General features: G+C 34.2%; 1 long non-coding RNA gene and 1 pseudogene across 1 annotated transcript; one reads left to right on the top strand and one right to left on the bottom strand.

The window, feature by feature from the left end:
- Positions 1–4,347: 4,347 nt before the first annotated feature.
- LOC120159318 lies at positions 4,348–10,636 on the top strand (annotated as a pseudogene).
- Positions 10,637–11,344: 708 nt separating this feature from the next.
- LOC120159319 lies at positions 11,345–15,246 on the bottom strand. The gene is made up of 3 exons (XR_005519339.1): positions 14,687–15,246; positions 14,460–14,558; positions 11,345–12,747 (listed from the first exon to the last, which is right to left on the bottom strand). It is a non-coding gene; the product is annotated as an uncharacterized LOC120159319 (long non-coding RNA).
- Positions 15,247–16,099: the final 853 nt, after the last annotated feature.

The raw sequence follows: 16,099 nt of genomic DNA, 5'->3' as shown, positions 1-16,099 counted from the left end.
AAAATCATTTTACTAACATATCCAATATTTTACCATGATCAAAATAATATAAAATCTCTTACCATTTATCCCATAAGATCGTAAGCTTGTTTTTACCAAACTACTTACCATTTAAATTCCATAAGCTCGTAAGCTTATTTTATCAATATACTTGCCATTATTCATAAGCTCGTAAGCTTATTTGCATACTTACCATTTATTAACCATTAAACCATAACTCATAGCCCATAGTATAACTGTATGAGGAACCCGATATAGGAGTCAAATATTGCACCGAAGTACTGAGGTCGAGCTTTGCTCACCTAATAATGCACCGTAGTGCTTGTACCGTGTCTTGGCTAGACATTTTGAGGCCTGCACTATGTATCTTCTCTAGACACTCTAGTACTATCTAATATTGCAGCTGCTAGACTCTATGGCATGCCATTAATACCACTGATCCTCAATAACATACTTGGGCATATAGTCAATTTTATTTGATCATCCATGGCAAAGTATATTATCATAATTTAACAATGGGACAGTTCATACCCAAAAACATTCAAGGTAAAATATCACATTTTCCATAATCAATGCATTATAATTTCATACAGTGACATCTCAATGTCATGTCAATTTATAAAAATGACATAATATCATGCTGATATAAACAAGGTCGACTTATCGCAAGTCTTCCTTATGATGTGTAGAACATCCATGTATAATTTCATGCATATATTGCACTCACCTTGACACTTTATATCTTTCAAAATATTTGTGCCTCACTATTGTCCACAATATACCCTTTTTATACTTGACTTGATTCAATTGCAAATCAACCATGATCTGTATAAATCACAAATTTATAACAATACATATGTTAGTATTGTAATAACATAAACATGTCCCAAAATAATTCCATAGCATACTTCAAACTCATTTCCACCAAATAATTAAGTACTTGTTAATTTCTTTTAACATTGGAACCCACTTTTCCAATTTACTCAAAATAGTCCTTCACCATTTTACCACTTAGACTCTTAATACCAAAAATTCCAGTATTGAAGGTATTATAAACCAAGTACCCATACAAAGGCATAATTAAAATAAACACTCCCAACAATTCAAAATTTGTATTACAATCACCAAACTTTCTAAAATTTCCATAATCCGACAACTTGCACCACCTTTAAAGAATCAATATTATGTATTGATATACACACTGGAATTTAATTCCTTTTCTTTCTTTGAAAACTAGACTCGAATACGAATCTATCCATATAAATAAATTCTTCTAATTCATTCTGTACAATTTATGGTGAATTTTCAAAGTTGACCAACAGAATCTGTTTTGCAGAATCTGCTGTCCGATTTTTCTGACCTTTCATTGGTTAAAAATTCATATCTCTTTGTATACTCCTTGAAATTGATCCCCGTTTATTTTAAAAGAAACTAGATCAATATATAAACATAATATATAAAAATAATCTCAAAATTATTTTTATATAATTTCTGGTGAATTTTTGAACCTACTGTCAAATTCAAAATCTAAACTGTTTTCTTTAACTTCATTCTTAGGTTGTTCATCAAATCTTACAACCAATTCTTTAAAATCACTTAACTCTTCAAAACCCATAAAACAAAAGAACCCATTTTCATCAACTCAAGATGAACTTGAACAACCAACAAGATTATCATGTAATATTGGTACCAAATGATAGCGTTTTTCCCATATAACAATTTCCTATTTTCTGCATACTCAAAATCCTAAGGAAATTTCTTGAAAATGAAATTAAAGCTTGCTCTTACCTTGGAATAAGCTCACGTCTGGTTTTGGAGAAGAAGATGAGCAAATTTTGTTGAAATGTAGAGACATCTCATCTTAATTTACCTTAAATTCCACTTAAATGAATAAAATATTCATTTAATTGGGATAAGACCAAATCACCCTTAATGAATCTTTTTAATTACCATAAAACCATGACAATTCATCCTTATCATATTTCAAAGTCAAAGCTGAATTATTTTGACTATTAATTCCGAAATTCCCCTTGAATTTTCAAAATTTGCGTTTTATTCACTAAATTCCACTATTTCGATTAAATCTAAAAAAGTGCACAATTGCAACCCAAATTTCTCTGATCTAAAATATTAACATAATATTTCCAAACATTTTATAACATCCTTCAAATTTTTGTAACATTCCAATTCGATTCGAATTTTCGATTCCTTATCGGCTTTAACCCTTTCTAATTTTTCTTTACTAAAATTCCAAATCCATAAATGTGATTTCTATAAAACCCCACTCTCAAGAGTAAACCATCTATTTATGGAATAAAATTCTTTTTAGGAAATTATCACTTAATTCCCTAAACATTTTTTTCCAAATTTCTACTTTGACCATCAAACTTTCAAAATTTGCATTTTGGTCATTATCTAAATTTTTGGGGTATTACAGAAGGTATGTACCAACCAGAATATATGCACACTTATTCCAATACTTTTTATGGAGATCAAGGTACGTCCATATATCCTTATGCTGATGATTCAGGTTTGTATGAAACAAATACATCTATTGGTTTGCAAAATAGAAGAGATGAGGATAATAGAACTCATACGAGGACGAGAGAACACTTTTATGATTCATTTGCAGGTTCATCATCATATAGTTTAGCTACAAATGATAATGAAATTTGTGAATCATCTTAGGGTTCTCATTCCAACCAACCAAATGCATATTATCCACCTTACCTTGAACAAAATCCAAGTTATGGATATTTTGATCATCATTTATCATACAACATGTTTCCTACTAATGATGCATCTTATGATGCAGACAAGGTGATGTCTTCACATGGGATAGGAAGGAATCAAAACCAAGACAGTGATGAAGATGAAAATGCTTTAGATCCACCATGCCATTCATTTTGGTGGTGAAGAAATAAAACTTTGTATTTGTATTTATTTATTTATTTTTCTTTTTAAGTTATGTAAAATGAATTCTCTTATGTTAAAATATGAGAACTTTGATATGTTTTTTAATGAGATTAATTATATGTCTCCTACCTATTGTTATTATCTATCATGCAGGAGAGTCTAATGATAGCACTATATTAAAATGTAGTTGTAAAATGTATAAATATAATATTTTAGAAGTACTGTGATTTTTTAGGAAGAAATCACGCCTGCGATAGCCGCAACACGTTACGTAACCTCTTCAGCATCCGCAACTGCGACATCGCAACCGTAACTGCGACAGATGTCGCAACCGCCATTTTATACTATGGTCATAATGGGTATCCCCAGGCCCCGTAACCATGTCTTTGTAAGATAAAGCAAAATTGGTAGGGAGAGTACCTTCGATTTTCATGCTTGTTGGAGGACTAGGCTTAGATAAGGCAAGAGGATTAGGCGGATCCTCATCACGAATGCATTCATTGGGCCTATCTCTTCGGAGGGAAAGATCGCATCGGATATCTTGAAATTGCAGGGTTGATGAATCCTTACTTTCTCTGATGAATTCAAGAGAGAGGGTTCAGAAAATAGGGAGAAAACTTGTGTTCGTTGGGCCTATCTCTTCATCTAGAGTACTGAAGAAAACCATGTTTTTTTCCTTAGATTAAGACTGTTTTTTAGCATTGCTACTTGCGTACAGAGGTACTTTCTTAAGAGTTTTGTTTCATATGGTTAATGCAATATTTTTAGTGGGAAGTCTGGAGTTTGAGGGCTTTCTAGGGGAAGAAAGTGAGATTTTTTTAATCACATATTCTTTTACCGTTATAGAATACCTATGTAACTTTTTTTTCAACTACAAATTTACTCTTTTTCAATTTAGTATTTTATATTTTATATAATTTGATCTTTTGACTGTAACTTTTTCTTTTATAAACTATTTCTTTTATATTAATTCCTTAATTTCCTTATTCTCTATTAATTTCCTTATTCTCTCATCCATACTTTATCCTCAAAATATCTTATTTGAAAAATAATATTATAATTATATTTTATAATTTTAAATTATATTTGATTTATTGAAAACATTACAATACGAGATAATACAAAGAAATATATATGCATATCTTATATAGTTAGAGAAATTAAATTGAAATAATTTTGTATCGTAATATTATAAATAATTACAATTAAATTTACATAAAAACTCGAACAACTCGACTAAAAAAAATTTAAATTATAAAATATTACAAATCAATTTGACAAACATAATTGTTTTAGTTTGACTAGATTCAATCAAATGCTCATTCCTAACTTAAATTGCATCCCTTTGTTTTCTCACGTGTTAGGAGAAAACTCCGCATGTGTCAACATCAGCTAATCAAATCCCTCACATACCGAAGCTGCTGAGCAAAACACCAACGGCTCAAGCCAGTCGCCCGCATCTTGCACAAAACCCTTCGACATCCATACGAGACTATATTCACAGCGTCCGTACCATCTAAGGCTATTCGGAGACTGCCGATCACTATGTACCGAACCGCGGCTTCTCGCCTCCGCACTCTCAAGATAAGTTCAATGGTTCCCGAAACCCGAATTTATGATCGCTGATGATTCGATCTCGCAACTGCAATCGGTCTCCTATCTCGAATATATCATGGCTAATTCGATTCGATTCTGCTTTGATTTTATTATTAGTCAATCTGCGGTTGGTTTCTTTTTTAGTAGATAGATCTGTTCTTGTATTTGCCGCTAATTATTCGCTTTTTACTATTATTTATAGTTCAATTGATCTCATCTTAGCGTAGAAATAAAAAATTGGACTTGATTACAAATCTGAGCTTCGTTCAGTTTCAGACTATATGTTTATTGAGTGATTGCCTCGTTTGTTTGCATTTTTTGCATTTGATTTTGTTAATTGATTTATCAAGTGACCACGCCTTTAGAATTATAGTTTCTAGAACAGCTTCATATTGTAGAACAGTAGCAGTTTTATTAGTTTTTTTAATAATTTGAATTTATTTAGTCTAAAGAACGGGAATGTGGGGAACTAACTTGTTTGGATAAGTGCAAACTGTTAAAAAAAACTACTTATCCCGAAATGTGTAGTTCCTAGAAATAAAAGAGAGAATATTGCGCTAGAGTTTTGTCCTAAAATCTTGATTCATATAAAGCAACTGATTAACTTACTAACATTATTGAAAGATGGTTGAGTCTAAATATCGATATACTATTAATAGACCAACATATGCTTGAGTGAGTTTTGTACTTTATCCTAGGTTTATCCTATTAATTGCTTAAAGCTGCTAGTACTTGGCAAAGAAATTTCCCATCAGTTCTTTATCTGTGTAGGAAAGGAAGCTGTTCCAGGATAAATCTGTCCATCACCTAATTTATAGGTGACCAAAGGTTTTGGCCATAACTTTCTTCAGTTTCTGGCTACATTTATGAGGGTGAAGGCCTGCCAAAATACTTCTGCTTTTCTTTTTTTTGACATTTCTTCTTCTGTTTTTTCATTTATAATTGTATTATTTATTTGTTTGGGAGGAATTTTTTTAAAACAAGTTTGGAATGTCAACTTCAAAAGGGTTATTATTGTGAAGATAGCTGTTTTTGAGTTATGATTCATTTGGTAAAGTTTTCCACGTACTGATGGCAGTGTTTTAAAAAGCGCGCCAGGCGAGGCGTTTAGAAGAAAGCCTCCGCCCACCAAGGCGGCCGCGAGTACATGAGGAGGCGATTCAGTCGTCGGAGGCGGCGAGAGGCGACGATGCGATGCTTTTAGCGATTCACGTACAATGACCCATTTCAGACATATGGATATCAGTGTGGTATGGATCAAGAACCGTTGAACATGGAGGTGGGAGCAAGAGGAGGAGAATCAAGTTGGTAAAGATTGAGAGCAGGTCCAACAAACCGGAAAACTATCCAAGCCCCGATTACGATGAAAATCGAAGCATACACAAACTTGTTGAGCCAGAACAACAAACCCTTCTCTCCAACGTACAACTCTAAAGCCTTCTCTGTCATGCTCATTTCCTCCCATTTCTTCGGAGCTGCTTCAGCTGCAGCCTTTGAGTTCATCCTTTGCCCTTCTCCCCGGGTACCTTCTTCCCGGAGCTGCCGACGCCTTCTTGACCCTCTTTTGAACCGGATTTGAAGAGTATCTGACGGCGGTCTTACTGGCAGTGGAACTGGTGGTTCTGCGGCCTCACTACTATTATCGGTGCTGCTGTTGGTACAATAAACTTTGGGCAACCGTCGGCGGTGGCGAGGAAAAGGTAGGTAATTACATGTTGGCGAAGACGAGGGTTTCAAAAGAAGAGGGTTGGTTGGTAGGGATGATTTTGAAGCAAGGGATTGGAGAATACTGCTATCCATTTTCACTTCTGAAGTATGGATATGCTTATCCTTTTATATTTCCTGTGGGGTGAATGATATATCCTATCTTCTCTTTACAACCTATCACTTCCCGCCATGTCATCAACCTTAGTTTTGAGTTTTTTTCTCAAGGAAACTGTGCATTTTTAGCATTTAAACTTTACGTTTGCTTAGATACCCAAACTCAAATTCAAGTTGATTTATTTAATTTACATGAACTTTATTTTTTAAAATTTTAAATTATAATGATTCTTTTAGTCAATTTGAAGTTCAAACTCAAGAGATAGAGGAAAGGGTGTTGCCCAAACCTCCACTCATAGAAGGCCCTCTATTGGACTAAATTTGATTGATGAAGAGATAGAACAAGATATTGGACTTTCCGAAGATGATGGGGAGGAGTAGGTGCTTCGGATTGATGTTGATGACGATGATGATGAAGATGAAGATGAGTTTTAGGCATTTTGATTATTGATGATGTTTTTTATTTGTCTTTTTGAGATACAATATGACATATGCTACTTGGTGTTTTTGCTTATTAAGTTAATTATAAAGCTGTTTTGTGTTTGAGGTATGGTTATAAAATATTTACAAATGTTTTGTAAAATTAAGCGTCTCGCGTACGTGAATCCCTCGTCTCAAAGCGCCTCAAAAATTGAGGCTCTCGGGTAGCTAATCGCCTTAGGGCGCCTCACGCCTTTTAAAACACAGACTGATGGTCTGACTGCTTGGAAATGTTCTATGTTTGCATGAATGTTCTTGTATAGGGTCCCACATTCCGTATAGAACCTAGAAGGTTTGCAAGTTCCACTACTGTTGCTACAAAATCATCCTCATCTGGCAGCCTCTTAAGTTGGCTAACTGTCTTAAGTTGGCTAACTGGAAGTCAGTCTAAGTCCATACCACCAATAGATTTTCCCCTACCAGGTGTTGCCCTGCCACCTTCATTGCCTGATTATGTTGAATCTGGTAAGATTAAGATTACAACTCTTCCAAATGGCATCAAAGTTGCTTCGGAAACCTCAGCAGTACGTATTCTTTTTGTGAAGAATGTTTCCTGTAAAAGTTCTTTTAGAAAGAAGAGAACTATTTTTCTAGTTTATTGATGAATTGGCTATTGTTTTGGTCTCCGAGCAGAGTCCTGCTGCATCAATAGGCTTATATATTGACTGTGGTTCGATCTATGAGTCACCAGCTTCATTTGGGGTCTCACACCTTCTTGAGCGTATGGCCTTCAAAAGCACAACAAACCAAAGCCATTTGCGTATAGTGAGGGAAGTAGAGGCAATTGGTGGCAATGTGAATGCTGCAGTTTCTCGGGAGCAGATTGGGTATACCTTTGATGCTTTGAAGACTTATGTTCCTGAAATGGTAGAGTTACTTATTGATTGTGTGACAAACCCTGCTTTCTTGGATTGGGAGGTCAATGAACAGATAAATGTCTTAATCTTGCTGCTTTTCTGCTAAATAATTCTGTGCAGCTTCAGATTAAATGTCCTTGTGGGATGCAATTTGGTATTTGGCCTTGTGCAGCTTCAGAAGGTGAAAGAAGAAATCGCCGAAGCTGCAAAGAATCCTCATGGCTTGCTTTTAGAAGCCATTCACTTAGCTGGTTATTCTGGTTCATTGGCAAATCCTCTTTTAGCCCCAGAATCTGCAGTTAATTTATTGAATAGTACAGTTTTGGAGGATTTTGTTGCGGTGAGTCTAATAAAACTTAAGTTGTTATGCTTTAACTGCTAATTGTGTATTGTACTTCTACCTGACCATTGTATATCCTCCTCACTAGTAAGCTTGTTTTGCCATGAAAATATTAGGAAAATTTTACTGCCTCTCGGATGGTACTGGCAGCAACTGGTGTTGAACATGAAGAATTGCTATCGATTGCAGAACCACTTTTGTCGGACCTTCCCAAGTCCTTCGTGCTCAGGAACCAAAATCTGTGTATACTGGAGGAGATTATCGTTGCCAGGCTGATTCAGGGGTATGCTTCATAAAAAATACTTAGAAAGTGAGTTTTTTTTATTCTTCCCATTCTGAGTTGCAAATGGTTATAAATTGCAGGATCTAACTCATTTTTCCCTTGCATTTGAACTTCCTGGTGGTTGGCACAATGAGAGGGAAGCTATAATTTTAACTGTTCTTCAGGTTTTTAACGTTGGATTTCTTTATCTGCTCAATGTCCTTGTCATGCAATGTTCTAATTTTTGATGCAGTTCATAAAAGATCTTGCTAGGATTTTGCTTTCTTGATTTTTATTGCATTTTTTGTTCTCCCAGCTTTCTACCATGATTTCAACATAGGAAGGTTGATAAATGATAAATCTAATTGTTCTCTAGATTCTAATGGGAGGAGGTGGATGATTTTCAGCTGGTGGCCCTGAAAAGGGAATGTATTCGAGACTATGTCAGTTGATTGTGGTGTATACTCTTTATCTTTCAGTATATGACATGTTATAGTTTCAGAGCAAAGGTAGAAAGAGCTTTTGTTATTTTAGTGAATAACTTTTTTCTGCAACTAGACATCTAATCTCTTTTAATAATTTAGTTAATCTGTATAATTCAGCTTGAAAGTGTTTTGGTTAAATTATGAGCTGATCTTCGCGTCTTGAATCAGTATTCACAAGTTCAGTCATTTTCAGCATTCAACAGCATTTACAACCATACTGGCTTATTTGGGATACAAGCTACAACTGTAAGTCTGCTTTTGAACCTTTTATTACTAATTCTTGTATAGTTCTCTATTCCTACCTCTATCTTCCCCGCTCCAATGTCTGTGTAGAAAAAGTTCAAGTAGAGAACTTTCTTTTATTGGTTTTCACATTGTCTTTGTCCCATTTTGCTATTTCTTCTTGCACTAGAGATGTTGAAGCCACAGGCTTGGCCAAAAATATAGAATACATATCAAGTTTGATGGTGTTAGGGATAGTGTGTTCTGTAGTTTATATTTCTTTGGGTAGATTGAATTAGGAAACCTTTTGGATGGTAAAACTTGTAAATCATACCAGTCAAATGATATTAAATGCTAGCGGTTTGCAATTACAGCCAAGTGAAATCGGCTACTTCCATGTAAATTAACGTTAGGGACATTCACAACTAAATCATTGATAGTTGAGTTTCTTGCAAGACACCTTTTTGTTAAATGCTAGTAATATGACTTGCATTTGAAGGTTTTATTTGATTAACCAATTGTTCTATATTGTTACTCATCTGTTCCCTCGACTCTCTTTTCTTGGACTTTCAACTAAATTGATTATAGATTTCCAACTGTACAGATACTGTTTGCTGGTAGTATTAATCTTTATGACACTGATGTTTCTGGACTCAGGGTTCTGATTTTGTACCATCTGCTATCGATGTAGCTGTCAAGGAGCTTATTGCTGTTGCAACACCTGGACAAGGTTAGCAGCTCTTTATTCTGGAAATTACTTGGTATTTTTTGCAACACCCACTCGATGGTGCCTGATACTGAAATACTTTCATTGTTTTCTTTACAGTTGAGCAGAAAGAACTGGACCGTGCTAAACAGTTAACCAAGTCTGCCATTTTGATGAATTTGGAATCCAGAGTATGTAAACCGGTCTCTTTGGTTTCTTTATTATAGCCAAATTCAATTCTTCTTGCCGAGGATTATATTCTCCTGTCAATTTTTGCTGTTTACCCACAAGGTGTTTTCTGCAGGCTGTTGCTTCAGAAGATATTGGTAAACAAATCTTGACATATGGTGAGAGGTACGACTATTTATAAAATTCTCAGCTTTTTACCATTTCTGTGATCGACAATGACACTGCTAATTAGTTGCTTCTCATCGGCATCTGTATGTATTACTGCTTGCTTTTCATATTAAAGTTTACGTGTAAACTATTATGATATTTCGTGTGATCAAATTGTTTTGAATTTATCAGGAAGCCTGTGGAGCATTTCTTGAAGGTGGTTGATGATATTACAACCAAGGATATCTCTTCAGTAGCCCAAAAGCTTCTATCTTCTAATCTCACAATGGCATCATATGGGACTGGTAGTTATCTGTTTAGTTAAAACTATAAAACACCGGGTTTCATATGTTTTTATTAGAATGTCATTTAGAAAGATTTAACTCGTTGGTTTTGCTCATGTTTTGCAGTCGTCAACGTCCCAAGATACTATTATGTTAGCAGCAAATTCAAGGGAAAATGAAACTGCTTTGTTCAGTCAAACTCGGGTATTTCCCCTGTTTTTCGGCGCTATTATGCATCTGCATACCCTAAGAGCTATTTTTTACAGGATGCACAAATAAGGAGTTAAGGTTTCGCCATTTTGAACAATAAATTGTGTCCCTTGGCTAGCAAGTAAGCATGCTAGTGAAACAACAGGGTTCGTATGTTTTTGCTTAATTCCCTAGGATTTGGGCTTATGTATTCTTTCACTTCTGTTTTATTACACAGTGAATTCAACAGTGGTTGTTGGACTTGGGGCACATGCTTGACTGGAAATTGTTTTGGTTACGGCACAATTTTCAGGGTACAAAGAAGCTTTTAAGGATTTAAAAAAACCTTAAAATAACTAAAGAAAATTGAATCCTACCACTAAGATCACACTCCGTTGACCAAAAAAATCAATGAGTCTTATTCGTTAATGTTATTCGTCATGGAGCATTTCGACAATTAGATTAATTTTAGGCAAGCCATAATTATGAGATAACACGTAACAGTCACGTGATATCTTGCTAATGTTCATAAATATTAAAATATATATATATAAATTTTAATGAAATTAAAGCTACATAGAACTTTGTTTATACTTTACAGAATGTTTGCTTGTATATCGTATGCTCTGTTTGAATCAAAGGGAAAACGAAATCTTAAGCGAGCTATAAAGGCTGGGGTTTGTCCGCAAGTGTTTTATTTAATCAAATTCACGATGCATACAATCCCAACAAAATGACAATGAACAAGTTGTGTATAAAAAATACTTTGAACAATTTATATAAATTATGTATGTACATCTCTCTCCAGTAAGGAGTAAGGGTCTCTCCAGTAAGGAGTAAGGGTCTCTACATTAACCATAAGATGTCCCTAAGCTTCAAAGCTGGTTGAACTAGATGAAGCTTTGACTTTCAGGCGAGGCTGCTGGCAGATGCAGATCACGATGAATATCCAATTTGATGGTTGTCGGGGTCTACCATCGGCTGCTGCTGATATAAACTGATCTCTGGTTGATGTTGTTAAGTTTCCAAGTTCACAAAACCAAATGGAAGATTACTATTCCCTTGAAGCTGAGAATATATCGGAAGGAGTTCAAGTAGGTCCTGTTACAAAGTTCATTGCTTCCTTAGTCGTATTTTCACCCAGAATTTGAATTATGTCACGAAATAATTGGATTTTGACAAGATATGTGTCATCTGATTGCAACATGAGCGCAATGTCCAAAGGAATATATGGATGTCCAAAGGAATATTTTCCATCACCAGGTTACAAAAATAACTTTCTATATTACCCTACCAAAATGATAAGCCGAATTTGATTCAATGAGTGGAACTTCCTTGTATTACAAACCATCAAATAGTATCCAACCATGAATCGAAATCATCCAAGACTTTTGACTTTGTGACCTGTTGTGAGGATGAAGACTGAATATTGTTCTCCCAAGCAGCTTTTGGAACCTTTTGCTCAGACAATCCATTCGGGCTTACCATTTTGGATGTTTGTTGTAATAAATCAAGAAGTAAATCTTCAAGAAGTAAATCCATTTGGAACTTCCTTTTATTACAAACCATCAAATAGTATCCAACCATGAATCGAAATCATCCAAGACTTTTGACTTTGTGACCTGTTGTGAGGATGAAAACTGAATATTGTTCTCCCAAGCAGCTTTTGGAACCTTTTGCTCAGACAATCCATTCGGGCTTACCATTTTGGATGTTTGTTGTAATAAATCAAGAAGTAAATCTTCAGAAGCTGAATTAACTGCTGCAGCTTTTGATGAAACGATACCTCGGTTTACTGTTGAAGTAGCTTGTAACAAATCATCAAGTGAATCATCAAAACTGGGTGTAATGGGTGGAGCTTTGACCCACAAGTATCGAGAATTTTAGTATCAATGAAAGAATCAAGAAGCATATCCAATTCGGCCTCTACAGCGGCCGCTTCGAATGTTGGCACTTTTTGTTGGAGACAGATGTAGGATTACGGCTGTCCAGACCTCTACTCTCACTGAACTCACCATAATGACCGGAAATAGAATCACCTTGAACTTCAGGCATCGAACCCAATCCTCTGTTAGACAATATTGCATCTATGGGCTGGCTGCCAGGGCCAAATGACTTATCCTCGACAATTTTAGCAGCAAAGTTGACCTTCTCAGGTAAATCGTTCAGAATTATTTCTTCAGTAATTTTTGCTGCCCCTTTTTGCATTTGCTGAGATTCCTGATCGTTGTTTAGCTTTGAACTCTCAGAACGCTGGCATACAAACCAGATAATGTGTCATTAGGTAGTCAAGTGTAAATTGTAAACATATGAAGGTCAAATTAAAAAAAGAAAAGTGAGAACCGGAATTTTGATTCAACTAAAAACCTATAATAAAAGCATCAGAACAGTAGGAAAATTGTAAAAAACGAAATGGCAAGATTTTTGGGAAAGCTTAATCTCCCACCTACTACCGATGACCTTCAATCCTATTCATATCTTGTCACTTCTCAATAATGATTTCTATAGTTATTAGTAAAAGACTCAAACACCATGTTTTTACTTTTAGCGTCCAGAATTGCAGCTCCCTTACCTTTGAGGCATTAAAGTTTGGATATGAGTCAATGGTAACTTGAATATCAATAAAGGAGAATTGCACGTACCAGACTTGGTGGTAATAGATCTTCTTCAATGAAAAGCCTCTTGGATAAATCTACATTTTCAAGTTGTTCGGCAAGATCATGCAAAATAAGGGACAGAAACAAGGCATACGCGAGAAAACAAGGGGAAAACGGGTGAAAAGATAAATAAAAGCCAAGGCAATTGATGCAAGGCCAGTGGCTGGTGGTAAATGGTCTTTATAAAGAAAATGGTAACGGACAACTAAGCACCAGTTACACACTCCTATAGTTCTATTACTGAAGTGCATTTCGATTTTCATAAGACTTGACGTTATAAAATTCTATGAAACTTACCCATAGCCTATTTAAAAAATAGCTTTAAGCCAGTCCTAAATTTTTGACATGGATACTAATTACAGAAATACATTCCATGTGGAGTTAACAATTAGCAAAGGGTACATGTTTATAACTTCCTAATTAAGATGATAAATCTTTCACTAGTATCAAATATACAAACCTATAGAACCTGCTTTCATTACACTTTTAGTGCAAAAATAATAAGGGCAGTAGTGAACACAGAATTTAACTAAGTGGTTTATATAGTCATTTTTAAGAGGTGGTGTTTAACAGGTCAGGATTTCAAGTCTGAAACTGCAAAAAAAATAAGGGCAGTAGTGATGCTACACACGTAAGATCACGATTATATATATATATATATATATATATGTATGGGCAGTAGTGAACACAGAATTTAGCTAAGTTGGTTTATATAGTCATTTTTAAGAGGTGGTGTTTAACAGGTCAGGAATTCAAGTCTGAAATTGCAAAAAAAAATAAGGGCAATAGTGATGCTACACAAGTAAGATCACGATTATATATATATATATATGTGTGTGTGTGTATGGGCAGTAGTGAACACAGAATTTAGCTAAGTTGGTTTATATAGTCATTTTTAAGAGGTGGTGTTTAACAGGTCAGGAATTCAAGTCTGAAACTGCAAAAAAAAGAAAAAGGGCAATAGTGATGCTACACAAGTAAGATCACGATTATATATATATATATATGTGTGTATGGGCAGTAGTGAACAAAGAATTTAGCTAAGTTGGTTTATATAGTCATTTTTAAGAGGTGGTGTTTAACAGGTCAGGAATTCAAGTCTGAAACTGCAAAAAAAATAAAAATAAATAAGGGCAGTAGTGATGCTACACAAGTAAGATCACGATTAAGATAGCCATATATACTTTGCAAAATAAATTCAATTCCAAACACAAAATCTTCATTTAAGTCGAATCCTCTGTGATTATAGATTTATAATTTCCTACTCCATGAAAATAACAAAGAAATTAACAAACTAAAACCCACTACCTCAGGATTTGCACTTGCACTGTCATCCACTACCAGTCCATGATAAAATACCCTCTCCCCTGATTACAAGCATAGAACCTACAAATTGATCGAAATCTCCTGAAACATGGAAAAGAGACGCCAAACATCACTATGATAGATGTTTAAAACTACCTAATTATTAAAAAAAACTGCCATAAAATAGAAAATTGATAGAACAATTCTAATATAAGTATAAATAAAAGTACCGGGGAGAATTTCATCTAAAGAAGACAGGGTATCCTAATGAGTATTTGAGTGGGATTGAGATTGAGCCTCAGCGATCAGGTGACGGAAGTCCGCTCCTTTACTCTTGGGCACAATAATATCGGGATCTTGACTTAGATCTTCAGAACCTGAATTAAATTCTTCCTCATTACGATTCCGATTCGATGGTAATGCAGATATACACTGCGCCTGCTAAGTTTTCTCTCTGATTTGTTTGAATGTCTGCTTCTTCGAATTTACAGGTTCGTTAACACCGGTTGATGATGGAGGGTTTGATTTTTTAATCGAATGAGGTTTTTCCCTATGGTGTTGAGAATGAGCTCTCTTTGGTTTCGCCAATGCTTTGGCGTCTATCATAACTGCAAATACTTCTGGAAGAAATTTTTTGAAAACCATAAATCTATAGTTTTCGGTGAAGATTTGATGCAGAGAGTGGATTCGATGCTATCAATGACACCACCTGAGAAAACGGAAACCGTCAACGCCGTTACCGTGACCGGAATAGAACAGGGAAACACCGGATCTATCTGCCCAGGGCTTGAAGGCGAACTTCCAAAGAGTGTAGTAAACTAAAAAGAGAATGATGTATTATCTTGTTTGGTTTGTTTATGAATGTAAAATTATAGTTTTTGGTTGAAAGAATATAAAATTATTTGAATGTATATTTTATCAAATTATCATTGTGATATATGTTTTTTTTAAAAAAAATTAATTTTTTTAATATTAAATTATAAATATTTGAATGAAAATTCAAAAATGTATTTTAATTGTTATGTTATCTAAATTTTGTGAGAGAAAATTAATATATAATTAGTATATTAAACTGATATTTTTAAATAAGTTTCATAAATATCATATTTATTTATATATAATATAATATAATATAAAAAATAATATTATAATCTCGGATGGATAATTATATTATTTTTCAATGTATAAGATCTATTTTTAATAACTTAAATTTAGACATTGATTTAAATAATTACATTTTTACAATAATATTATTTTCACCTCATAAAATTATAAATAATTAATAAATTAAATATTAAAAATACAAAATAATTTTCAATACTAAAATTTATTAATATTTTACTAAATTAAACTCTTTGTATATTATTATTATGTTCATAATTTTGAGTAAAGTATAAAAAAAATAAGAATTGAGAATGACCATTATAAAAAGAATTCATTAGTGTATGTGCATTTTTGTCTAAAGTAGTGGGAATTATCTAATACCTAAGATTTTGAAGGTAATTGCCCATCATTTTAACCAAAAAATGCTACTATTGGGAAAAAATTATTCTCCTTGGTAATTATCTTTTCCACAAATCAAATGTCCCCTAAGCGTTAGACTCGGTAGAGAATACTAAACTGGTAATTAATGTTTGAGTAAA

The sequence above is a fragment of the Hibiscus syriacus genome, unplaced genomic scaffold (genome assembly GCF_006381635.1).
Source record: "Hibiscus syriacus cultivar Baekdansim isolate YM2019G1 unplaced genomic scaffold, ASM638163v2 tig00111356_pilon, whole genome shotgun sequence".
NCBI classification, from domain to species: domain Eukaryota; kingdom Viridiplantae; phylum Streptophyta; class Magnoliopsida; order Malvales; family Malvaceae; genus Hibiscus; species Hibiscus syriacus.
This window is presented reverse-complemented; position numbering and strand designations above follow the sequence as displayed.